Source organism: Castor canadensis, chromosome 16, assembly GCF_047511655.1.
Source record: "Castor canadensis chromosome 16, mCasCan1.hap1v2, whole genome shotgun sequence".
Taxonomy (NCBI): domain Eukaryota; kingdom Metazoa; phylum Chordata; class Mammalia; order Rodentia; family Castoridae; genus Castor; species Castor canadensis.
In genome coordinates this window covers 29,310,222-29,336,250 of record NC_133401.1, presented here as the reverse complement: position 1 = coordinate 29,336,250, position 26,029 = coordinate 29,310,222, and positions in this window count along the sequence as shown.

The following is a 26,029-nucleotide window of genomic DNA, read 5'->3' as shown; positions in this document are numbered from 1 at the left end:
AAATCTTAGAATTGGGGTAAAGAAATGCCCTTCATATGTTTCATTCTGCCCTAGTTACAATCTGGGATTTAATTCTCTCTTATAATACAGGGGCCTATTAACAAATGGGCTTTCTATAAATTGTGTTTATACAAAAAATAACTTTAAGGTTGCTTTCTTTCTGTTTTTTCCCATACAAATATAAGGTTCTAAGTTAAAAGGCTTTATAAATTAATTTCAACAAGTAACATGATATTAAAGATATGATTTTAGGAGGTAAAAATATACGATGGAGAAATAGCAGCCTCTTCAACAAAAACTGCTGGGAAAACTGGTTAGCAGTCTGCAAAAAACTGAAACTAGATCCATATATACCACCCTGTACCAAGATTAACTCAAAATGGATCAAGGATCTTAATATCAGAACACAAACTCTAAAGTTGGTACAGAAAACATTAGGAAATACTCTGGAGTTAGTAGGTATAGGTAAGAACTTTCTGAACGAAACCCCAGCAGCACAGCAACTAAGAGATAGCATAGATAAATGGGGCCTCATAAAGCTAAAAAGCTTCTGTTCATCAAAAGAAATGGTCTCTAAACTGAAGAGAACAACCACAGAGTGGGAGAAAATATTTGCCAACTATACATCAGACAAAGGACTGATAACCAGAATATACAGGGAACTTAAAAAAAAACTAAATTCTCCCAAAACTAATGAACCAATAAAGAAATGGGAAAGTGAACTAAACAGAACTTTCTCAAAAGAAGAAATTCAAATGGCCAAAAAACACATGAAAAAATGCTCACCATCTCTAGCAATAAAGGAAATGCAAATTAAAACCACACTAAGATTCCACCTCACCCTTGTTAGAATAGCCATCATCAGCAACACCACCACCAATAGGTGTTGGCAAGGATGCGGGGAAAAAGGAACCCTCTTACACTATTGGTGGGAATGTAAACTAGTACAACCACTCTGGAAAAAAATGTGGAGGCTACTTAAAAAGTTAGACATTGATCTACCATTTGATCCAGCAATACAACTCTTGAGGATATACCCAAAAGACTGTGACACAGGTTACTCTAGAGGCACCTGCACACCCATGTTTATTGCGGCACTATTCACAATAGCCAAGTTATGGAAACAGCAAAGATGGCCCACCACTGATGAATGGATTAAGAAAATGTGGTATCTAGACACAATGGAATTTTATGCAGCCATGAAGAACGAAATGTTATCATTCGCTGGTAAATGGATGGAATTGGAGAACATCATGCTGAGTGAGGTTAGCCTGGACCAAAAGACCAAAAATCTTATGTTCTCCCTCATATGTGGACATTAGATTGAGGGCAAACACAACAATGGGATTGGACTTTGAGCACATGATAAAAGCAAGAGCACACAAGGGAGGGGTGAGGATAGGTAAGACACCTAAAAAATTAGCTAGCATTTGTTGCCCTTAATGCAGAGAAACTAAAGCAGATACCTTAAAAGCAACTGAGGCCAATAGGAAAAGGGGACCAGGAACTAGATAAAAGGTTAGATTAAAAAGAATTAACCTAGAAGGTAACACACACGCACAGGAAATCAATGTGAGTCAATGCCCTGTATAGCTATCCTTATCTCAACCAGCTCCTTATCTCAACCTTGTTCCTTCCTATTATGGCTTATACTCTCTCCACAACAAAATTAGAAATAAGGGCAAAATAGTTTCTGCTGGGTAATGAGGGGGTGGTGGGGAGAGGGAGGGGGTAGAGTGGGTGGTAAGTGAGGGGGTGGGGGCAGGGGGGAGAAATGACCAAAGCCTTGTATGCACATATGAATAATAAAAGAAAAAAATAAAGATATGATTTTAAAAAATAAAAGGATAAAAAATACTATTGGATAAAAAAAAGGGATAAAGACAAGCTTCCCCAGAGGATACAAAATAAGTTGTCATAAAGATAGAGTAAGTTGTCATAAAAGATGGAGCTTATAGATGCTTATGTAAGTGATTAAGTTAACTTAAATCTAAGAGTTACATTAAAGGTTTTATAAGGTCAAAATTTAATGTACTGATGTTAAATTAAAAACTTAATTCTCTGGTCTAAGCCAGAGTGTTAACCCCTGAATGCCTGCATCTTACTGAGACCTGATTGAAATAAGTTTGATAACCTGTTTTGTTAAAAGGCTATCTTTAAAATATTGTATTGTTCTTGATAACATTTACAAAAAATTGTCTAAAATGGTTTTTGTTTTGTCAAGATAACTGGCCAGGGAATTTTGGGTGTAACAGGTTAATCAACAAATTTGGCAAGAGAACAAGAGTTTATTGAAACACAGAAAAACAAGAGGCAGCTGAGCACAGGGAATACTGCTGCACTGATGTGAGAGTTAAAAAATTTACTTATGTAAAGCCAAAGTGCACCCTCAGATAGGATTAAAAAAAATAACTCAAGAAAAAAAAAAAACCAAGACACTTCACTGGAGGTCAAGACCTCTGATTTTTATTGGACTCAACAGAGTGAAGGTGTTAGTTCTACTTCTTCCACATGTTAGGAATCTTTGGCTTGGGATGTACAGATTGGGCCTGTTATTTTAGGGAGGGGTCCATTGATTACAGGTTGGTGGGATTCTGCTATATGTCATGAGCCATATGTTAATTCAACAATCTGGGATGTGATCCCTTATCAACATCTGAGCCATGATTCTTTTTTTTTATAATTTATTTTTTTATTATTCATATGTGCATACAATGCTTGGGTCATTTCTCCCCCCTGCCCCCACCCCCTCCCTTACCACCCACGCCACCCCCTCCATCTCTCCCCTAACCCCTCAATACCCAGCAGAAACTATTTTGTCCTATCTCTAATTTTGTTGAAGAGAGAGTATAAGCAATAATAGGAAGGAACAAGTGTTTTTGCTGGTTGAGATAAGGATAGCTATACAGGGAGTTGACTCACATTGATTTCCTGTGCGTGTGTGTTACCTTCTAGGTTACTTCTTTTTGATCTCACCTTTTCTCTAGTTCCTGGTCTCCTTTTCCTATTGGCCTCAGTTGCTTTTAAGGTATCTGCTTTAGTTTCTCTGCGTTAAGGGCAACAAATGCTAGCTAATTTTTTAGGTGTCTTACCTATCCTCACCCCTCCCTTGTGTGCTCTTGCTTTTATCATGTGCTCAAAGTCCAATCCCCTTGTTGTGTTCGCCCAAATTTTTTTTCAGAGTGGTTGTACTAGTTTACATTCCCACCAATAGTGTAAGAGGGTTCCTTTTCCCTCGCATCCTCGCCAACACCTGTTGTTGGTGGTGTTGCTGATGATGGCTATTCTAACAGGGGTGAGGTGGAATCTTAGTGTGGTTTTAATTTGCATTTCCTTTATTGCTAGAGATGGTGAGCATTTTTTCATGTGTTTTTTGGCCATTTGAATTTCTTCTTTTGAGAAAGTTCTGTTTAGTTCACTTTCCCATTTCTTTATTGGTTCATTAGTTTTGGGAGAATTTAGTTTTTTAAGTTCCCTATATATTCTGGTTATCAGTCCTTTGTCTGATGTATAGCTGGCAAATATTTTCTCCCACTCTGTGGTTGTTCTCTTCAGTTTAGAGATCATTTCTTTTGATGAACAGAAGCTTTTTAGCTTTATGAGGTCCCATTTATCTATGCTATCTCTTAGTTGCTGTGCTGCTGGGGTTTCGTGGAGAAAGTTCTTACCTATACCTACTAACTCCAGAGTATTTCCTACTGTTTTCTGTATCAACTTTAGAGTTTGTGTTCTGATATTAAGATCCTTGATCCATTTTGAGTTAATCTTGGTATAGGGTGATATACATGGATCTAGTTTCAGTTTTTTTCAGACTGCTAACTAGTTATCCAGCAGTTTTTGTTGAAGAGGCTGCTATTTCTCCATCGTATATTTTTAGCTCCTTTGTCAAAGACAAGTTGGTTATAGTTGTGTGGCTTCATATCTGGGTCCTCTGTTCTGTTCCACTGTTCTTCATGTCTGTTTTTGTGCCAGTACCATGCTGTTTTTATTGTTATTACTTTGTAATATAGTTTGAAGTCAGGTATTGTGATACCTCCTGCATTGTTCTTTTGACTGAGTATTGCCTTGGCTATTCGTGGCCTCTTGTGTTTCCATATAAATTTAATGGTAGATTTTTCGATCTCTTTAATGAATGTCATTGGAATTTTGATGGGAATTGCATTAAACATGTAGATTACTTTTGGGAGTATTGACATTTTTACTATGTTGATTCTACCAATCCATGAGCATGGGAGATCGCTCCACTTTCTATAGTCTTCCTCAATCTCTTTCTTCAGAAGTGTATAGTTTTCCTTGTAGAGGTCTTTCACATCTTTTGTTAGGTTTACACCTAGGTATTTGATTTTTTTGAGGCTATTGTAAATGGAATTGTTTTCATACATTCTTTTTCAGTTTGCTCATTGTTAGTGTATAGAAATGCTAATGATTTTTCTATGTTGATTTTATATCCTGCTACCTTTCTATAACTATTGATGATGTCTAGAAGCTTCTTAGTAGAGTTTTTTGGGTCTTTAAGGTATAGGATCATGTCATCTGCAAATAGGGATACTTTGACAGTTTCTTTACCTATTTGTATTCCTTTTATTCCTTCTTCTTGCCTAATTGCTCTGGCTAGAAATTCCAGTAGTATGTTGAATAGGAGTGGAGATAGTGGGCATCCTTGTCTGGTTCCTGATTTTAGAGGGAATGGTTTCAGTTTTTCTCCGTTAAGTATAATGCTGGCTGTAGGTTTGTCATATATAGCTTTTATAATGTTGAGGTACTTTCCTTCTATTCCTAGTTTTCTTAGAGCTTTTATCATGAAATAGTGTTGGATCTTATCAAAGGCTTTTTCTGCATCTATTGAGATGATCAAGTGGTTTTTGTCTTTGCTCTTGTTAATGTGGTTTATTACATTTATTGATTTCCGTATGTTGAACCACCCCTGCATCCCTGGGATGAAGCCTACTTGGTCGTGGTGAATAATCTTTTTTGATGTGTTGTTGAATTCGGTTTGCCATTATTTTGTTGAGGATTTTTGCGTCAATTTTCATTAAGGAGATTGGCCTATAGTTCTCCTTTTTGGAGGTGTCTTTGCCTGGTTTTGGGATAAGTGTACTACTGGCTTCATAAAATGTGTTTGGCAGTTTTCCTTCCCTTTCTATTTCGTGGAACAGTTTAAGGAGGGTTGGTATCAGTTCTTCTTTAAAGGTCTTATAGAATTCAGCAGAGAATCCATCAGGTCCTGGACTTTTCTTTTTGGGGAGACTCTTGATTGCTTCTTCAATTTCATTTTGTGTTATAGGTCTATTCAGGTGATTAATTTCCTCTTGGTTCAGTTTTGGATGATCATATGTCTCTAGTCCATTTCTTTAAGATTTTCAAATTTATTTGAATGTAGGTTCTCAACGTAGTCTGTGATGATTTCCTGGACTTCCATGGTTGTTATCTCCCCTTTTGCATTCCTGATTCTACTAATTTGGATTTTTTCTCCCCTCATTTTAGTCAGGTTTGCCAGGGGTCTATCGATCTTGTTTATTTTTTCAAAGAACCAACTTTTTGTTTCATTAATTCTTTGTATGTTTTTTTTTGGTTTCAATTTCGTTGATTTCAGCTCTTATTTTTATTTCTCTCCTATTTGTTTTGGGATTTTCTTGTTCTTGTTTTTCTAGGAGTTTGAGATGTATCATTAGGTCATTGATTTGGGATCTTTCAGTCTTTTTAATATATGCACTCATGGCTATAAACTTTCCTCTCAGGACTGCCTTAGCTGTGTCCCATATGTTCCGGTAGGTTGTGTTTTCATTTTCATTGATTTCCAGGAACTTTTTAATTTCCTCTTTTATTTCATCGATGATCCATTCTTCATTAAGTAATGAGTTATTTAGTTTCCAGCTGTTTCCATGTTTTTTGTCTTTACTTTTGTTGTTGAGTTCTACTTTTACTGCATTGTGATCAGATAGTATGCACGGTATAATTTCTATTTTCTTATATTTGCTGAGACTTGCCTTATGTCCTAGGATATGATCTATTTTGGAGAAGGTGCCATGGGCTGCTGAGAAGAATGTATATTGTGTAGAGGGTGGATGAAATGTTCCGTAGACATTAACTAGGTCCATTTGATCTATTGCATATTTTAGATCTTGGATTTCTTTATTGATTTTTTATTTGGATGACCTATCTATTGATGATAATGGGGTGTTAAAGTCTCCCACAACCACTGTGTTGGCGTTTACATATGCTTTTAGGTCTTTCAGGGTATGTTTGATGAAATTGGGTGTGTTGACATTGGGTGCATACAGGTTGATCATTATTATTTCCTTTTGGTCTATTGCCCTTTTTGTTAGTATGCAATGTCCTTCTTTATCTCATTTGATCAATGTAAGTTTGAAGTCTACTTTGTCAGAGATAAGTATTGCTACTCCTGCCTGTTTTCAGGGGCCATTGGCTTGGCAAATCTTCCAGCCTTTCATCCTAAGCCTATGCTTATTTCTGTCGGAGATGGGTCTCTTGTAAGCAACAAATTGTTGGATCTTCCTTTCTAATCCATTTCGTCAAGTGGTGCCTTTTGATGGGTGAATTAAGTCCGTTAACATTAAGTGTTAGTACTGATAGGTATGTGGTGATTCCTGTCATTTGTTGTCTTAGTTGTTTGATTGTATGTATCTAAATTGATGTTACTCTCTACTTTCTTGCTTTTTCTTTTCCTGTAGTTTGGTGCTGCCTGTCCTTTCATGATTATGATGGGTTTTACTTTCTGTGTGCAGAATACCTTGAAGAATCTTTCATAGTGGTGGCTTTGTGGTCACATATTGTTTTAGTTTCTCCTTATCATGGAAGACTTTTATTGCTCCATCTATTTTGAATGATAGTTTTGCTGGGTAGAGTATCCTGGGTTGAAATTATTTTCATTCATTGCCCAGAAAATCTCACCCCACACTCTTCTTGTTTTTAATGTTTCCTTTGAGAAGTCTGCTGTAATTTTGATGGGTTTACCTTTGTAAGCTATTTGTTTTTTTCTCTCTTACAGCCTTCAATATTCTTTCTCTATTTTCTGCGCTTGTGTTTTAATGATAATATGTCGTGGAGTAGTTCTATTTTGGTCAAGTCTGTTTGGTGTCCTGGAGGCCTCTTGCATCTCTATGGGAATATCTTTCTCTAGATTTGGGAAATTTTCTGTTATTATTTTGTTGAATATATTATGCAGTTATGCATTCCCTTTGCTTTCACCTCTTCTCCTTCTTCAATGCCCATGATTCTCAAGTTTGGTCTTTTGATGGAGTCCGTGAGTTCTTGAATTTTCTTTTCACAGGTCTTGAGTTGTTTAATTAATAGTTCTTCAGTTTTTCCTTTAATTACCCTTTCTTGTTCATGTTCTGAGATTCTGTCTTCTGTTTGTTCTATTCTTCTGGATTGGCCTTGTTTTGTTTTGCAGTTCTCTTTCGTTCTTTTTTTCTGAGGTTTTCCATATCCTGGTTCGTTTCCTCTTTAATGTTGTCTATTTTTGTCCTGAGTTCATTTATCTGTTTATTCATCATGTTCTCTGTTTCACTTTGGTGTTTATACAGTGCTTCTATGGTTTCCTTTATTTCTTCTTTTGCTTTTTCAAATTCTCTATTTTTATAGTCTTGGAATTTCTTGAGTGTCTCCTGTACATTTTGGTTGACCATATCCAGTATCATCTCTACAAAATTCTTATTGAGTACCTGTAGTATTTCTTCTTTTAGATTATTCTTGTGAGCTTCATTGGGTTCTTTGGCATAGTTTATCTTCATTTTGTTGGAGTCTGGATCTGAGTATCTGTTTTCTTCATTTCCCTCTGGTTCCTGTACTAATTTTTTGCTGTGGGGAGACTGGTTTCCCTGTTTTTTCTGTCTTCCTGTCATTGCCCTTGTGTTGTTATTGTCCCTGTACTGTGTGCAGTTAAGTATTTTCTGGCTTGTAATAATAGCACTAGTGATATTTAGAATGTAAGGGTGGGAGGAGATGGATAGGAAAGAATTTAAAGGAAAAGGGAAAAACAAATAAAGAAACAGAAAAAAAAAACCAATAGAAAGAAACAAAAAAAGTTTCAAAGAATAAAACAGGGAGAGACAGTGTACTAATCAACCATAAGATGAAAAGTCATTAGAGTAACAGAGAGAGGATTGAAAATAAAACATAAGAAGAATAAAAATAAGAATAAAAATAAAAAATAAGTAAATAGAAATATAGATAAATAAAATAAAATAAATAAAAAAATAAAAAAAATAAAAAATCTCCAAATTCAAGTGCAATAAAGTTTCAATGTTAATAATTTTGGTGTTCATCCCTCAGTCTCCAATCCTGGAGATGGTGCATCAGTTGTTGTTCTGTAGTTTTCTCATCAAAGGGGAAAAATAAAATAGGACAAAACCACACAAAGCAAAAAGAAAAAAGAAAAGAAAAGAAAAAAAAAAGCACCAAAGTGTCCCAAGTTCAAATGCAATACAGTTTCAGTAAGTTTTTCAGTATTCAGGTGTAGTTTGGTTGTTTTCTCTTCAAAGGTAGGAGGAGAGAAAAGAAAGAGTCTGTAGACAGTTCTGTGAATGGCTATCTGTAGCTGTGGCTTGCCTGCCCGCTGCTGTCAGCCTGCTGTTGCTGGAGGCTTTATTTATGCAGATCTTTGGGGTGAGCTTAGCATTCACCTGGCCCTGCAGGATTTGTTTACTCAGAGTTCTCCTGTGCATGAGCTGCTGCTACAAGCTTTCCCCTTTCCAAGCACACTGGGGGAGGAGACACTGCACCCGGTTTCTCAGGCGTGTGTGTTTGTTTACACCTCATGTGGGAAGTGGGTCTTCCCCGTCTCCTGTGGAGTTTTCCTCTCTCTGCCACTCTCACAAGCTTTCCCGCTCCTGGTTGCTGGGCATGTGCCTCCGCTCCCGCCCTCTCCGGTCAGGCCTGGCTTGTTTATTTACAGTTCTGTGAGGGATTCCCCTGCCCCCTTCAGCGCTCAGGGTGCCCCACCCTCTTTGCAACGTGTCTTTATTGTTCTTATTACTCAGTTTCTCTTTTTTTTCCTGGGTGGGGGGTTGGTCTGTCCAGGGGGCTATGCTGATCTGGCCCAGGGTTGTCTGTGGGAGTACTGCGTGCCACTTAGCTCACCTTGTCCACGTCTTCCCAAGCCGTCTGGGTGCCAGCATCTGGTGGTGACCCAGGCCCTCCTGATTTCTTTGTTCAACGTGAAGTGGAGATGCTCTGTGCAGGCTGGAGGTGTGGAGGGGTCAAAGTTTTGCCTCTTCTCAGTGGCCTTGCTTGTAAGGTGTGTCTCCAGCATCTCTCTAAGATTTCACTTTAGGAGGCAAGCTTTCTGCTTCCTCCCTCTAGCCACCATCTTGGAATCTCCCCCACAGACTAGGCTTTGGCTTTCACTTCCTTACAGATGGGTTCCTGAGAATGTTTCCCCCACCACAGTTAGCAAAAGTCTGGCCAAAGTCACCAGGCAAGTCCCAAGTCTCCTCATGGTGCTGAGTATGCACCAGGCCCACCAGGTATTTTTATGATCAATGTCTGTGTGGCCCATGGGTTATTCTGCCAGAACTCCCTCCAATCTTGCTTGTAATATTGTTTTTCTTTCCTCTGGTTTCTTGTGTGCTGAGTTGCCCAGGGTCTTTCCTGGTAGCTCACCAGCCCCGTCTCTGTGGAGTTGGTTGAGTTCCTCTCCTAAACTGTGAAAGTGGGGTACTGGAAAAAATCCTGGTTGGTAAATCAGATAGACATGGAAAGATGATCTCAGAAATGCTCAGTGCAATGAAGGGCACCTGGTGGAGGTCATGACATCTGGGCTGCTTTCCTATCAGGTGAGGAAACTGTTTTATGGTTTTAATGTCCTTGCTACAATGCACTGTGCACTAGCACTGTTCTGCAACAGTGACCATTATGAGGTGGAAATATATCATTAAATATTTCCCAAATGCAGTGGAGTTCTTTTGCCTGGCATTGACTCAAGCAGTCTTCAAAACAGCATGCACTGGTCACCAACTCACAACTTTTTAATGAATAAGATTGTGTGGTGAGTTTGGTAGATTTCATGGCTTTCATGGATAATAGTACCATGAAGTGGCAGTGCCTGAAGCTGTCTGCTGTGTCCTCCAGCTTATCTTCCTCTCATGTTTCTGGTAATGTTTGCAAGATTCTACTGGATCTTAAGAGGCCCAGTTGTGTGAAGGAACCCTTTCTACAAATTGAGCTGTGCCTCCACAATCTGAAATGTATTTTATGGTGTGGGGTGTGTAGATTGGTGATTACAGTGCATGCTTGCCACATGCAGTTCTTGTGTTTATCTCCAACCCCCCCCCAAATTTAATAATCTTTGGATATTTTCAATCTTATGGCTAGGCTCTGCTCCCACAGTGTCTACCTGTGTATTTCATCATCATTTCTCTTGTTGATGCAGAATAAGTGATAAAGAGGAATCGATGCTCAGTGTTTGTTTGGAAGAGATGTCACACTTTAATACTTTAATCTAAGATATGCCCTTACTGTACACCAGAGAGGCCACACTGCAGAAAGGCATTCAGAGTTTGTATATTTGGTGAGCATTATTAGAGTTGTTCTTCACATTCTGGACTCTGCAAAGCCTTGACCAGAAGGAAATAATTTCTGCACTGTTTTAGAGATGGCATTTACTTCTACCACCATGAACTTCAGGGGAAAAAACAAAACACAACAAAAAACTACCATGACATGCTAAGGCCAGGGAGACATGTGTGTTTCTTCTTTTCAGAATCCTTGGGGAAACTATCCTGTTTGCTGTGTGATCTTGCTATATTATGATACCTGTATGACCAAATGTACTGAGTTCTGATTAGCTAGAGGCTTGTAAGGAAGGCTTAGCTTCTTGTAGATTTTGGTATGATATGATACTTGTAGTTGATATTTCTATCATCAAGTCTCTAATTGGTACTGTCTTCCTGAGATTGCTAGGGTTTGTGCAGTAATAAAGGAATTATTTCTTGCATCTATCTTTAATTTTGATTGTTCTTTTAACTGAGTTAGGTCAAATTACATAGAATTCATCTGTGTATGTGAGGTGATGGACAGTTGTTTGGAACCATCAAGCCTATGTACCGCAGTAGGCAGTGTATAATGGCTGATAGTAGTTTCTGAGAGAGGTTTTGATTAATGTGGATGACTGCCAAAGATCACCCATAAAAGAATACTTTCTGCTCCTAATTTGTGAACTGGAAGCTTCCATATTTTATGAGTTCAATAGTCTCTGAGGAGTGTCACTTTTTAGGGTCTATTAGTTCAGAATAGTATGAATTTATGTGTTATGTTTTACATCAGATGTTACATAATCCCAAGCACTTTTGAGAGACATAATTTGTTAAGATGATAGAAGGTCTGTATTGTCCAATGTCCATTATTCCACCAATTAATAAGAAGACAACTCTGCAGAACAAGCCATGACCACATGGGTCTTTGGAGGACATTATGGAACTAACCTATACCACCAAGCATGAGGATTCAAATAGTGTACTCAACATGGGATTGCTGAACATTGCAAATACTCAGTGTAGTGCTAGCATCAAATGCTTCCTGGCAGTGTGGCACAGGAATTGAACACTTGAAAATGAGAGCATATTAACATCCTTAGAGTTTGTATATATTATATTGGAACATCTGACTTTTCACCTGTTTAGGACCCAGTTTCCTTAGCTATGTGGGCATGTTTGTGGCAAGTTGTCATAAGACATGGTGAATTGGCCTAAAGGAGGAGGACCACATAGGGTAGTCTCAGCATGAGAATTACTGGAGAAAATCTGTTTCTAGTGAGGGGACATGAGTAGCACTATAGGTGAATTAGGGCCAAGGATGTTTGAGATCCATATGTAGTTCTTGGAGGCCAAAGCAAAGACAGAGTCAGACAAAGAGACTAGATCACTGTTGGGAGCTGTTATGACAGTGTGGACTGGCAGTGTATTTTGGATTGTATTTACCTTTTCTTTGTACTGTGGAATTCTGGTGCTGAATAATAATGAGGGAGAGCAGGGTATGCATGAATGAGGCAGTGAACTTGTGTCTTCAGAGAGAAGGTAATTGTAGATTAAACTTCCCAGTATAGGCAGCTCTGCCTTTCCACAGCAGAGTGTTGGTCAGCTAACTCTCCACTGATGTATAATCACTAGATTGCAGTTCCTTATGAGCAGGCCTGAAGTGTTCTAACTCTTCACACAGCCTTCATGACAACATTCTCTGCTGGTGGAGCCTCAGGTGGAGGGTGGAGCTGCCTGTATGAAAAAAAGAAAACATTGAAATAAATTCTTGATTCTTACCAGAGAATACTGGTATGAAATTAAAAAGCAATAGCAAGAGAAACTATACAGTTACAGAATGAACACATGCTTTTGAATGATCTGTGGGTAACTGAAGAAATAAAGAAATTAAAAACTGGCAGAATGAAATGAAAAGAAAACCTGAAGTTGAATAAAATCAAAATTAAAGAACAATCAACATGAGACTCAATCTGGAAAAAAAAGCAATAGAAACACAGGAATCATAACCCTAAATGTAAATGGATTTAATTCTCCAATTAAAAGACACAGGTCATCCGATTAGATTAAAAAGCAAGATCCAACAATCTGTTTTCTATAAGAACCACACCTCACAACCAAAGAAAAAGTAAGAGTAAAATGTTGAGAACATTCACCAGCTCTGCCTTTGCACTACCAGAATGTTGAGCTGTTAACTCCACATTGATCCATAACTATGACATAGTATTAACTCATGAACAGGCCTCAAGATTTTTAACTCACCCCAAAGCCTTCATGACATCCTTGCCTGCTGATGGAGGAGCCTCAGTGGGAGAGTGGAGCTGCCTTTGTGAATCCGTACCTGTAGACCTGTGGAAGTCCTGAAAGTGAGTCAAGAGTGACCCCCTCAGGAGCAGCCTGGAAGGCAGGATTTTAGCAGTTGTGAAGAGCAAGTCAGTTGTAGGAACAGTTTTAGTGGAGGTATATAGCCATTGGATTTTCACCATCCTAACAGTATGAATCAATAATATGATTTAAAGAAAAAGTGTGAATGTTTCAAAGAAACACTAATAGAAACATGAACAGGGCAGGTGTCCATGCAGGTGTGAAACTCTGGAAAAAATTCCTGATGGAGACATGCAAAGGTAGTGGCTAGTGTCTGCCTTGGGGTATATCTGTGCTCTGTGGATTGCAATAACAAGGGAAATCCTAATCATACCATGATTGTGCTCTTAACAGCCTTGAAAGGTTATGTTGATCTGGATTTCAAGTACAGCACTGGGATGGGGGGTGGAGTCCATCACAAAAGCTGGTATGTGAGTGAAGAGGCCATGGGTATGTCCTAATAGTCAAGATGCTCTTACAGGTTACCAGTGCTTCCAAAGGATGAGGTCCATGAGCTGGAATCAGAGGCCTACAATAACTGCTGGGAGTTGGAACTTCAACTACAGATAGTCCTTTTATTCACTCAGCTTTTGATCTGGTAGAATTTTGTTATAACCCTTGAAGTCTCTGAGAAGTTACAGGTTACACAACTCTAGGGGTACAAATTATCACCTAGGATAGCCATTAGCCTTTGGTGGAAGGCAACTGGTACAGGGTTTAGAATGGAGGATAGCAGGTGAGGATGTTATGCCTGGTAAGACATATCAAGTACACCATTAGTGATTAGGGCCATGGGAGTCTAGGAATCAAATACAGTTCTTAGTGGCAAAACTTGATGCAAGGAGCATAGGCATTGTAGCCTTCGGATTAGACAGTGGGCACAAGTGTGTCCTATTTGTGACTCCCACACTGTGGATACTGTATGCCTACATGAATAGGGAGGGCAGAGAAGTACCTCTATGGTGGTAGAGGGTGGAAATTTCTGGGGGAGTATGTTTGAGAGAGCTGTGGTCCAAAATGTGACATGCATGTGGAGGAAGCATGTGGAATGCTGGTTCTGTGGACTTGCAATTGGTTTCACAAAACTGAAAGGTGAGCCCATATTAGGTTATTGCTGAGCAGTAATATTTGGAGGACAATTGTGCAATTGACAGACATGAGTGGATACTGCCCTATAAGCCAGTTTCAGGAGTTAGATTATATCTCCCTGCTCACCTGCATTAGTGCTGTTGGAGGACACATTGATCAAATATGCATAGAGGAGAGGGTGCCTCAGGAGCACTGGCATCTGGTATCCTCTCTGAGGTGGTGAAAGTGACACAAGGGGTAAACAGAGGATGGATGTAGGGGAATGGGTTGGATAAATGTGGAATCATTTTCAGGAGAGAAGCTGATCATAGATGTTCTGTTCTAAGCATGGCAGGCCTATGTGACCTTTGAGATGTGATCATTTCCTTCTCCCAGAAGGAATGGGAGTTCCTTAGTACAGCTCAGAGGTGCCTGTACATCCATGTGATGCTGTAGAACATTGCACTTAAACCTCCATAGCTAAAGTAATCACATTCATCTGTACTCTGCTCTGTGCTTACCTTCTTTTCCCCAGTAGCAGCTCTGCCTCCTCACTACTGGTGGTTGAACTCTGCTAACTTACCCACTTTTTTCTGTTTGTGTCTTGTGGTTGCTACTGCTGAGCTCTGTGCACTTTCTTGAGTAGCCCTAACAACTGGTGCTATTATGAGTTCAACTTACAAATTTGGGAGGATCATCTGTGACAGTCTTCTTAATCAAGTCTCTCTTGGTCACCTGCTTCCCGCTTGGGTGACTGCTTAGTTCTACATGACTACTTCTGTCCCTTTTTCCTGACTTCATACACCTGTGTAAGGATCACCAGGAACTGTCAACCTCAATGTCCACTTGGCCCATGAGCTATTCTGCTAGACCCCCTTCCAGTCTTCTTTGTTTTTTTTTTTTTTTTGCAAGTTTAGAATAATAGCTTGTTCACCACTCAATTCTGCCAAACACATTTTACACATTTTGGGAGAACCAGGATTTGAACTCAGGGCTTCATCCTTGCCAGGTTGGCACTCTACAACTTGAGCCACTCTGCCAACCCTTTTTTTGTGCTCAGTATTTTTGAGATAGAGTCTCACAAACTATTTGCCCTAGCTGCCCTTGAACTGTGATCCTCCTGATCCCTGCCTCCTGAGTAGCTAGGATTACAGGCATGAGACACCAGTTCTATTTTATACATTTTTAATTCTGATAAAATAAGTAGGTATTTAAATTATACAGATACATGCAAAGGCTCGGTAAAGTTTAGCAACTCCCCAGATTTGTGACCACTGAGTGAACAGTGGGCATTCTGTTAAACTTCCACCACCCCCATGAGGGAGTTCATGGTGGAGTATAAGGAGGTGGTGGCTTAGTGTTATTGATCACTTCTCAGAGTATATGGCCCATGATCCTTTCCTGTCCCCAGGACTGCTGCTGCAGGTCCATACTGCAGAGACCCCACTGCAATTGACATTTAACCGTTCTGCAGTGCAGAACATAGCTTTTTTTTTTTTTTGGTGGGACTGGGGTTTGAACTTAGAGCTTCACGTTAAGCAGGGGCCCCACTGCTTGAGCAACACCTCCAGTCCATGTATACACTGGTTATTTTGGAGGTAAGTCTTCAAACTTTTTGCCTGGGCTTCCCTCAAACTGCAATCCTCCCAATCTCAGCTTCCCAAGTAGCTAAGATTACAGGCAAGAGCCACTGGCACCCAGCCCATGGGCTGAAGGTAACAGTAGCAAGTAAGTCAGTCTTCCTTCTCATGGAGTTTACATTCTAGTGTGGTAAGCAATAAGTAAGCTAGCAAGCTAATTACAGACTGATGCTTTAGGCTTCCAAGGATGCCCTGTAGACATCTACGTTGAGATATTAAATAGGGAGTCAGTTATCAGTCTGGAACTCAGGGAAAGGTCCATGCTGGTAGTAGGATAATTGGTGAAGAAGTAAGGTAACTGTTGAGATACATAGGATGAGAATGAGCCAACTGAGGAAAGAGCATCCAAGACAAAAGAAACAGCAAGTTAGTGCAACAACCCAAGGATGGGAAGGGCCTGGCATATCTGAGAAAAATCAAGTGAAGCTGGAAATGCTAAGGGGAAAAATGGCATGAAGTGAAATTAGAAATGTGGCAGGAACTAAATTTAAGAATGTAATCTTGAAAGTAGTTAAATTAGGTTCTGTACCATGAGCAAAGGGAAAGCATGAAAATTTAAAGCATGGGTATGACATCTAATTTTTGTTTGGAATAACTTATTGGTAATATTTTACAAAGTGGGGTACTGGAAACATAATATTGACTGTGTTTGTTATATTTTTTTTTAATTTTTTTTTGAGTTTGTAATTTTATTCTTCTTCCACTTTTTTTCCTGTATGAAGGTAGATGTTCATTTAGAAATTTTTTTTTATTATTCATATGTGCATACAAGGCTTTGGTCATTTCTCCCCCCTGCCCCCACCCCGTCCCTTACCACCTACTCCACCCACTCCCTCTCCCCCCACCCCTCAATACCCAGCAGAAACTATTTTGCCCTTATTTCTAATTTTGTTGTAGAGAGAGTATAGCAATAATAGGAAGGAACAAGGGTTTTTGCTGGTTGAGATAACGATAGCTATACAGGGAGTTGACTCACATTAACTTCCTGTGCGTGTGTGTTACCTTCCAGGTTACTTCTTTTTGATCTCACCTTTTCTCTAGTTCCTGGTCTCCTTTTCCTATTGGCCTCAGTTGCTTTTAAGGTATCTGCTTTAGTTTCTCTGCATTAAGGGTAACAAATGCTAGGTAGTTTTTTAGGTGTCTTACCTATCCTCACCCCTCCCTTGTGTGCCCTCGCTTTTATCATGTGCTCAAAGTCCATCCCATTGTTGTGTTTGCCCTTGATCTAATGTCCACATATGAGGGAGAACATAGGATTTTTTGTCTTTTGGGCCAGGCTAAACTCACTCAGAATGATGTCCTCCAATTCCATCCATTTATCAGCGAATGATAACATTTTGTTCTTCTTCATGGCTGCATAAAATTCCATTGTGTATAGATACCACATTTTCTTAATCCATTCGTCAGTGGTGGGGCATCTTGGCTGTTTCCATAACTTGGCTACTGTGAATAGTGACGCAATAAACATGGGTGTGCAGGTGCCTCTGGAGTAACCTGTGTCACAGTCTTTTGGATATATCCCCAAGAGTGGTATTGCTGGATCAAATGATAGATCAATGTTTAGCGTTTTAAGTAGCCTCCAAATTTTTTTTCCAGAGTGGTTGTACTAGTTTTCATTCCCAACAACAGTGTAAGGGGGTTCCTTTTTCCCCGCATCCTCGCCAACACCTGTTGTTGGTGGTGTTGCTGATGATGGCTATTCTAACAGGGGTGAGGTGGAATCTTAGTGTAGTTTTACTTTGCATTTCCTTTATGGATAGAGATGGTGAGCATTTTTTCATGTGTTTTTTGGCCATTTGAATTTCTTCTTTTGAGAAAGTTCTGTTTAGTTCCCTTGCCCATTTCTTTATTCGTTCATTAGTTTTGGGAGAATTTAGTTTTTTAAGTTCCCTTTATATTCTGGTTATCAGTCCTTTGTCTGATGTATAGTTGGCAAATATTTTCTCCCACTCTGTGGTTGTTCTCTTCAGTTTAGAGACCATTTCTTTTGATGAACAGAAGCTTTTTAGTTTTATGAGGTCCCATTTATCTATGCTATCTCTTAGTTGCTGTGCTGCTGGGGTTTTGTTGAGAAAGTTCTTACCTATACCTACTAATTCCAGAATATTTTCTACTACTTCCTGTATCAACTTTAGAGTTTGTGGTCTGATATTAAGATCCTTGATCCACTTTGAGTTAATCTTGGTATAGCGTGATATACATGGATCTAGTTTCAGTTTTTTGAAGACTGCTAACCAGTTTACCCAGCAGTTTTTGTTGAAGAGGCTGCTATTTCTCCATCGTATATTTTTAGCTCCTTTGTCAAAGACAAGTTGGTTATAGTCTTGTGGCTTCATATCTGGGTCCTCTATTCTGTTCCACTGGTCTTCATGTCTGTTTTTGTGCCAGTACCATGCTGTTTTTATTGCTACTGCTTTGTAATATAGTTTGAAGTCAGGTATTGTGATACCTCCTGCATTGTTCTTTTGACTGAGTATTGCCTTGGCTATTCGTGGCTACCTGTGTTTCCATATAAATTTCACAGTAGATTTTTCGATCTCTTTAATGAATGTCATTGGAATTTTGATGGGAATTGCATTAAACATGTAGATTACTTTTGGGAGTATCGACATTTTTACTATGTTGATTCTACTAATCCATGAGCATGGGAGATCTCTCCACTTTCTATAGTCTTCCTCAATCTCTTTCTTCAGAAGTTTATAGTTTTCCTTGTAGAGGTCTTTCACATCTTTTGTTAGGTTTACACCTAGGTATTTGATTTTTTTTTAGGCTATTGTAAATGGAATTATCTTCATGTATTCTTTTTCAGTTTGCTCATTATTAGTGTATAGAAATGCTAATCATTTTTCTATGTTGATTTTATATCCTGCTACCTTGCTATAGCTATTGATGATGTCTAGAAGCTTCTTAGTAGAGTTTTTGGGTCTGTAAGGTATAGGATCATGTCATCTGCAAATAGGGATATTTTGACAGTTTCTTTACCTATTTGAATTCCTTTTATTCCTTCTTATTGCCTAATTGCTCTGGCTAGGAATTCCAGTACTATATTGAATAGGAGTGGAGCTAGTGGGCATCCTTGTCTGGTTCCTGATTTTAGAGGGAATGGTTTCAGTTTTTCTCCATTAAGCATAATGCTGGCTGTAGGTTTCTCACATATAGCTTTTATAATGTTGAGGTACTTTCCTTCTATTCCTAGTTTTCTTAGAGCTTTTATCATGAAATGGTGTTGGATCTTATCAAAGGCTTTTTCTGCATCTATTGAGATGATCAAGTGGTTTTTGTCTTTGCTTCTGTTAATGTGGTTTATTACGTTTATTGATTTTCGTATGTTGAACCACCCCTGCATCCCTGGGATGAAGCCTACTTGGTCGTGGTGAATAATCTTTTTTGATGTGTTGTTGAATTCAGTTTGCCATTATTTTGTTGAGGATTTTTGCGTCAAATTTCATTAAGGAGATTGGCCTATAGTTCTCCTTTTTGGAGGTGTCTTTGCCTGGTTTTGGGATAAGTGTACTACTGGCTTCATAAAATGTGTTTGGCAGTTTTCCTTCCCTTTCTATTTCGTGGAACAGTTTAAGGAGGGTTGGTATCAGTTCTTCTTTAAAGGTGTGATAGAATTCAGCAGAGAATCCATCAGGTCTGGACTTTTCTTTTTGGGGAGACTCTTGATTGCTGCTTCAATTTCATTTTGTGTTATAGGTCTATTCAGGTGATTAATTTCCTCTTGGTTCAGTTTTGGATGGTCATATGTATCTAGAAATCTGTCCATTTCTTTAAGATTTTCAAATTTATTTGAATATAGGTTCTCAAAGTAGTCTCTGATGATTTCCTGGACTTCCATGGTGTTTGTTGTTATTTCCCCTTTTGCATTCCTGATTCTACTAATTTGGGTTTTTTCTCTCCTCATTTTAGTCAGGTTTGCCAGGGGTCTATCGAGCTTGTTTATTTTTTCAAAGAACCAACTTTTTGTTTCATTAATTCTTTGTATGGTTTTTTTTTTGGTTTCAATTTCGTTGATTTCAGCTCTTAGTTTTATTATTTCTCTCCTTCTATTTGTTTTGGGATTTTCTTGTTCTTGTTTTTCTCGGAGTTTGAGATGTATCATTAGGTCATTGATTTGGGATCTCTCAGTCTTTTTAATATATGCACTCATGGCTATAAACTTTCCTCTCAGGACTGCCTTAGCTGTGTCCCATATGTTCCGGTAGGTTTTGTTTTCATTTTCACTGACTTCCAGGAACTTTTTAATTTCCTCTTTTATTTCATCGATGATCCATTCTTCATTAAGTAATGAGTTATTTAGTTTCCAGCTGTTTGTATGTTTTTTGTCTTTATTTTTGTTGTTGAATTTTAGTTTTACCGCATTGTGATCAGATAGTATGCATGGTATAATTTCTATTTTCATATATTTGCTGAGACTTGCCTTATGTCCTAGGATATGATCTATTTTAGAGAAGGTTCCATGGGCTGCTGAGAAGAATGTATATTGTGTAGAGGTTGTATGAAATGTTCTGTAGACATCTACTAGGTGCATTTGATTTATTGCATATTTTAGAGCTTGGATTTCTTTATTGATTTTTTGTTTGGATGACCTATCGATGATAATGGGGTGTTAAAGTCTCCCACAACCACTGTGTTGGCGTTTATATATGCTTTTAGGTCTTTCAGGGTATGTTTGATGAAATTGGGTGCATTGACATTGGGTGCATACAGGTTGATAATTGTTATTTCCTTTTGGTCTAGTTCCCCTTTTATTAGTATGGAATGTCCTTCTTTATCTCATTTGATCAATGTAGGTTTGAAGTCTACTTTGTCAGAGATAAGTATTGCTACTCCTGCCTGTTTTTGGGGGCCATTGGCTTGGTAAATCTTCTTCCAGCCTTTCATCCTAAGCCTATGCTTATTTCTGTTGGTGAGTTGGGTCTCTTGTAACCAAGAAATTGTTGGATCTTCCTTTTTAATCCATTTTGTGAAGTGGTGCCTTTTGATGGGTGAATTAAGTCCGTTAACATTAAGCGTTAGTACTGATAGGTATGTGGTGAATCCTGTCATTTAGTTGTCTTAGTTGTTTGAAGGTTTGATTGTGTGTACCTAAGTTGAGGTTACTCTCTACTGTCTTGCCTTTTTTTTATTTCCTGTGGTTTGGTTCTGCCTGTCCTTTCATGGTTAAGTTGGGTTTCACTTTCTGTGTGCAGAATCCCTTGAAGAATCCTTTGTAGTGGTGGCTTTGTGGTCACATATTGTTTTAGTTTCTGCTTATCATGGAAGACTTTTATTGCTCCATCTATTTTGAATGGTAGTTTTGCTGGGTAGAGTATCCTGGGGTTGAAGTTATTTTCATTCAGTGCCCGGAAGACCCCACCCCAAGCTCTTCTTTCTTTTAATGTTTCTGTTGAGAAGTCTGCTGTGATTTTGATGGGTTTACCTTTTTATGTTACTTGTTTTTTCTCCCTACAGCCTTCAATATTCTTTCCTTAGTTTCTGAACTTGTTGTTTTAATGATGATATGTCGTGGGGTAGTTTTATTTTGATCTGGTCTGTTTGGTGTCCTAGAGGCCTCTTGCATCTCTATGGGAATATCCTTCCCTAGATTTGTGGAATTTTCTGTTATTATTTTGTTAAATATATTACGCATTCCCTTCGCTTGCACCTCTTCTCCTTCTTCGATGCCCATGATTCTCAAGTTTCGTCTTCTGATGGAGTCAGTGAATTCTTGCATTTTCTTTTCACATGTCTTGAGTTGTTTAATTAACAGTTCTTCAGTTTTTCCTTTAATTACCATTTCATCTTCAAGTTCTGAGATTCTGTCTTCTGTTTGTTCTATTCTGCTGGATTGGCCTTCCGTTTTGTTTTGCAGTTCTGTTTCGTTTTTTCTGAGGTTTTCCATATCCTGGCTGTTTTCCTCTTTAATGTTGTCTCTTTTTGTCCTGAGTTCATTTGTCTGTTTATTCATCATGTTCTCTGTTTCACTTTGGTGTTTATACAGTGCTTCTATGGTTTCCTTTATTTCTTCTTTTGTTTTTTGAAATTCTCTATTTTTGTTGTCTTGGAATTTCTTGAGTGTCTCCTGTACATTTTGGTTGACCCTATCCAGTATCATCTCTATAAAATTCTCATTGAGTACCTGTAGTATGTCTTCTTTTAAATTATTCTTGTGGGCTTCATTGGGTCCTTTGGCATAGTTTATCTTCATTTTGTTGGAGTCTGGATCTGAGTATCTGTTTTCTTCATTCCCCTCTGGTTCCTGTACTAATTTTTTTCTGTGGGGAAATTGGTTTCCCTGTTTTTTCTGTCTTCCCATCATTGTCTTTGGTGTTGTTACTGTCCCTGTACTGTGTGCAATTAAGTATTTTCTAGCTTGTAATAATAACAATGGTAATATTTAGAATGGAAGGGTGAGCTGAGATGGAAAGCAAGAAGTTAAAGAAATGGGAAAAACAAATACACACACTGGAGGGAGAAAACAGAAGAAGGTGTCAGACAAGAAGATTTCAAAGGTATAAACAGGGAGCTTTAGTGTACTAATCGACAGTAAGCTGAACAGACATTAGAGAGACAGAGAGAGGATTGAAAGTCAAAAATAAAGAAAATAAAGGTATGAATAAAAATAAAAAATAAGTAAATGAAAGAAAAATCTATTTATAAAAATGTATTAAAATAAAATGAAAAAATAGAAAATTTTAAAAAACCAAGAAACCTCCAAGTTCAAATGCAGTGAAGTCTCAATCTCCAATCCTGGAGATGGTGCCTCAGATGTTGTTCTGTAGTTGTCTCATCAAAGGAGACGCATAAAGAAGAACAAAACTACACACACATGCACAAAAAAAACCCCACCAAGTGTCCCAAGTTCAAATGCAATACAGTTTCAGTAAGTTTTTCAGCTTGCAGGTGTAATTCGGTTGTTCTCTCATCAAAGGTAGGGAGACAAAGAAAAAAAGAAAAAAAAGTCTGGATACAGTTCTGAGAATGGGTATCTGCAACTATGGCTTGCTTGCCTGGTGTTGTCAGCCTGTTGTTGCTGGCGTTGTTATTTATGCAGATCTCTGGGGTGAGCTTAGCATTCACCTGGCCCTGCAGGCTTTGTTTGCTCAGATTTCTCCTGTGTGTGAGCCTTTGCTACAAGGTTTCCCCTTTCCAAGCACTGGGAAAGGTGACACTGCACCCATGTTCTCAGGCCTGCGTGTTTATTTACAGTTCATGTGGGAGGTGGGTCTTCCCCCCTCTCCTGTGCAGTTCTCCTCCCACCTCTGCCTTCACAAGCTTTCCTGCTCCTGTTTACTGGGTGGTGCTGCTGCTCCTGCCAGCCGCCATGTTTGTTTACAGTTCACTTGGGAAGTGGGTCTTCCCTCCTCTCCTGTGGAGTTTTCCTCCCTCCGCCACTCTCACAAGCTTTCCCGCTCCTGGTTGCTGGGCATGTGTCCCCGCTCCTGCCAGAGGCTCTCCGGCCCGCCCAGCTTGTTTATTTACAGTCCCGGGAAGGATTCCCTTCCCCCAATCTTCGGCGCTCAGTGTGCCCCACCCTCTTTCCTGTGTGTCTTATTTGTTCTTATTGCTTATTACTCAGTTTCTCTTTTTTTTCCCCGGGTGGAGGTCAGTCTGTCCAGGGGGCTTTGCTGCTCTGGCCCAGCCTTGTCTGTGGGAGTACCGCGGTACCGTGAAGCTCACCTGGTCCGCGTCTTCTCAAGCTGTCTGGGCGCCAGCGACTGGCGGCCCGGGGGCCCTCCTTGTTTCTCCGTTTAACGTGAAGTGGAGATTCTCTGCGCAGGCTGGAGGTGTGGAGGGGTCAAAGTTATGCCTCTTCTCAGTGATTATGCCTGCAAAGTGTGTCTCCAGTGTCTCTCCAAGATTTCACTACAGGAGGCTCACTTTCTGCTTCCTCCCTCTAGCCGCCATCTTGGAATCTTGTTATATTTTAAAACACTTGGGCAACTGAGAAGGACAGGCTATCTGTGCTTGTGCCGGAGTCACTGCTGGAGGTGAGGCGCCAGGGGCGGGTCTCGGGAACCCAGCGACAAGCCTCCATTCTCCCTGGGAGGAAGAGAGGTCCAGTCTTCTTTGTAATACTGTTTATCTTTCCTCTGGTCCCTTGTGTGCTGAGTATCCCCGGGCCACTGCTCACCTGCCCATCTCTCTGTAGTTAGTTGGTTTGTGTTCCTGTCCTAAACTGTGCAAATGGTGGGTGTTGGTAAAGTCCTGGTTGCTACATCCGATAAAGATGGAAACATGATCACAGAAATGCTTAATCCAATTGAGGGGCACCTCGTAGAGGTCATGACATCTGGACTGTTTTCCTATCAGATGAGGAAACTGGCTTAGTGTACTAGCTGCAATCCACTGCTCCTTCTGGAACGTTCTCAAACAGTGCCCCAACCTAATGATATCTGAGTTATGAACATATACTTAAATATTGCCCAAATGCAGTTTGAGTTGTTGAACTAGACCTGTACTCAGACAGTCTTTTTGTTTTATTTTGCTTTATTTGGTAGTATAAAGTTGTACCAGGTATACATTGTGATATTTATAATTATGCTTACAGTATATTAGTTAGATTCACCTGCTCCATTGTTCTCCTTTTTACCTCTCCCTTTTTCTTAGAGTGGCTTGAATAAGTCTCATTGTTCCATTTTCATGCATAATCAGTCTTTTTAAAAAATTTATTATATTGCTGTACTGGGGGTACGTTATGATATTTACAAAATTGCTTACTCTGGCAATCTGTTACAACATCTTCTTCTCACCAGGTGGCAAGTCCTTTTTTCTTTTTCTTTTTGGTACTAGGATTTGAACTCAAGGGTTACACCTTAAGCCACTCCATCAGCCTTTTTTTATGGTAGGTTTTTTCAAGATAGGGTCTTGTGAAGTATTTGCTTGGGCTGGCTTTGAACCGTGATCTCCTGATCTCTTCCTCTTGAGTAGCTAGGATTATAGGCATGAGCCATAGGTGTCTGGCAGCTGGCAAGTGTTTGCTGAATAAGATAGTGTGGTGAATCTGGGAGATTTCAATAGTAATAGTAGTATGAAGTGGCAGTGCTTGAAGGGTGTTCACTGCTTCTCCCTGTCCTCCAGCTCATTCTCGTTTCCTGTGTCTTTTTATGTTTGCAAGATTCTACTCTATAGGCCCAGTTCTATGAAGCAATCTCTTGGGGTTGTGAGGGACTGAGGGGGACAGACGATGGGGGCAATGTAAATAATGTACAATACAAGTCTAATTGGAATTGTCACTAAGAATCTCCCCCCGCCCCATATAATGAATATATCCTAATTTTAAAAAAAAGCAAATGGATAAATTTCTAGATACACTACCAGTGAAAATTGAACAAAGAGGATATAAACAACCTAAACAGATCTGTGATTGCTAATGAGATGACACAGTAATAGTCTCCTCACAAACAAGAGTCCAAGCCTAGGCAGATTCCCTCCTGCTTCCGACCAAGATATTAAAGAACAATGACGTTCCCTAAACTATTCCATAAAAAAGGGAGGAATGCTACCAAGCTAATCATAGGATGCCAGGATTACCCCAATATGAAAACTGCATAAGGACAAAACAAAACAAAAACCAATAGACCAATCTGTTTGATGCTTATAGATGCAAATGTCCTCAAGAAAATACTTGGAAACCTAATTCAATGGTACATTAAAAACATGATGTATCACAGAATGTAAACAATACAACCACTATGGAAATCATTATGGAGGTTCCTCAAAATACTAAAAATAGACTTACCTTAAGACTCCACCACCCACTCAGGACACATATCCAAAGGAAATGGAGTTCTGAAGAGGATTGAAATATACTACATATATCCATACGAAGAGATAATGAAACACACCATACACTTTGAAAAACGGGGGAAGAAGGAGATGGAAATACAATGTAGGTGGGTGAGTGGGTGAGCAGGTGAGCTTGTTCAAAGAACTCTATATGCTTCATGGAATTATCACGATTATATTATGTTAATTCAAAATTTAAGAAAATTTAACAAAGTAGAAATATGGTATCGTCAAAAGTTGAAAGAATCCATTTATAACAGGAGCTTAATTAAATGAAACAGTAAGAGAGAAAACACTGCACCATAAATAAGTTGGGTTGAATCAAGGTATGCAAGCATGATTCAACACATACAAACCAACAAATGTTATGCTGCATATGAATAAAATCAATGACAAAAATCACATCATCTCAATATATGCAGAAAAAGCTTTTGATAAAATTGAGCATCCCTTCATAATATAGTCCTGACAAAACTAAGAAAAAAGCACTATAACTCAACATAATGAAGGTTATATACCACAAACCTAAATCCAACATTAACTGTGGAAAAACTGAAATCATGTCCTCTAAAGTGAGAATGAGACTAGGGTGTCCAATCTGTCCAATTTGTCTTAGTCAATATAGTGCTTGAATTCTTAGCCAGAGCAGTAAAGCATGACAAAGAAATGAAAGAAATACAAACAAGAAAA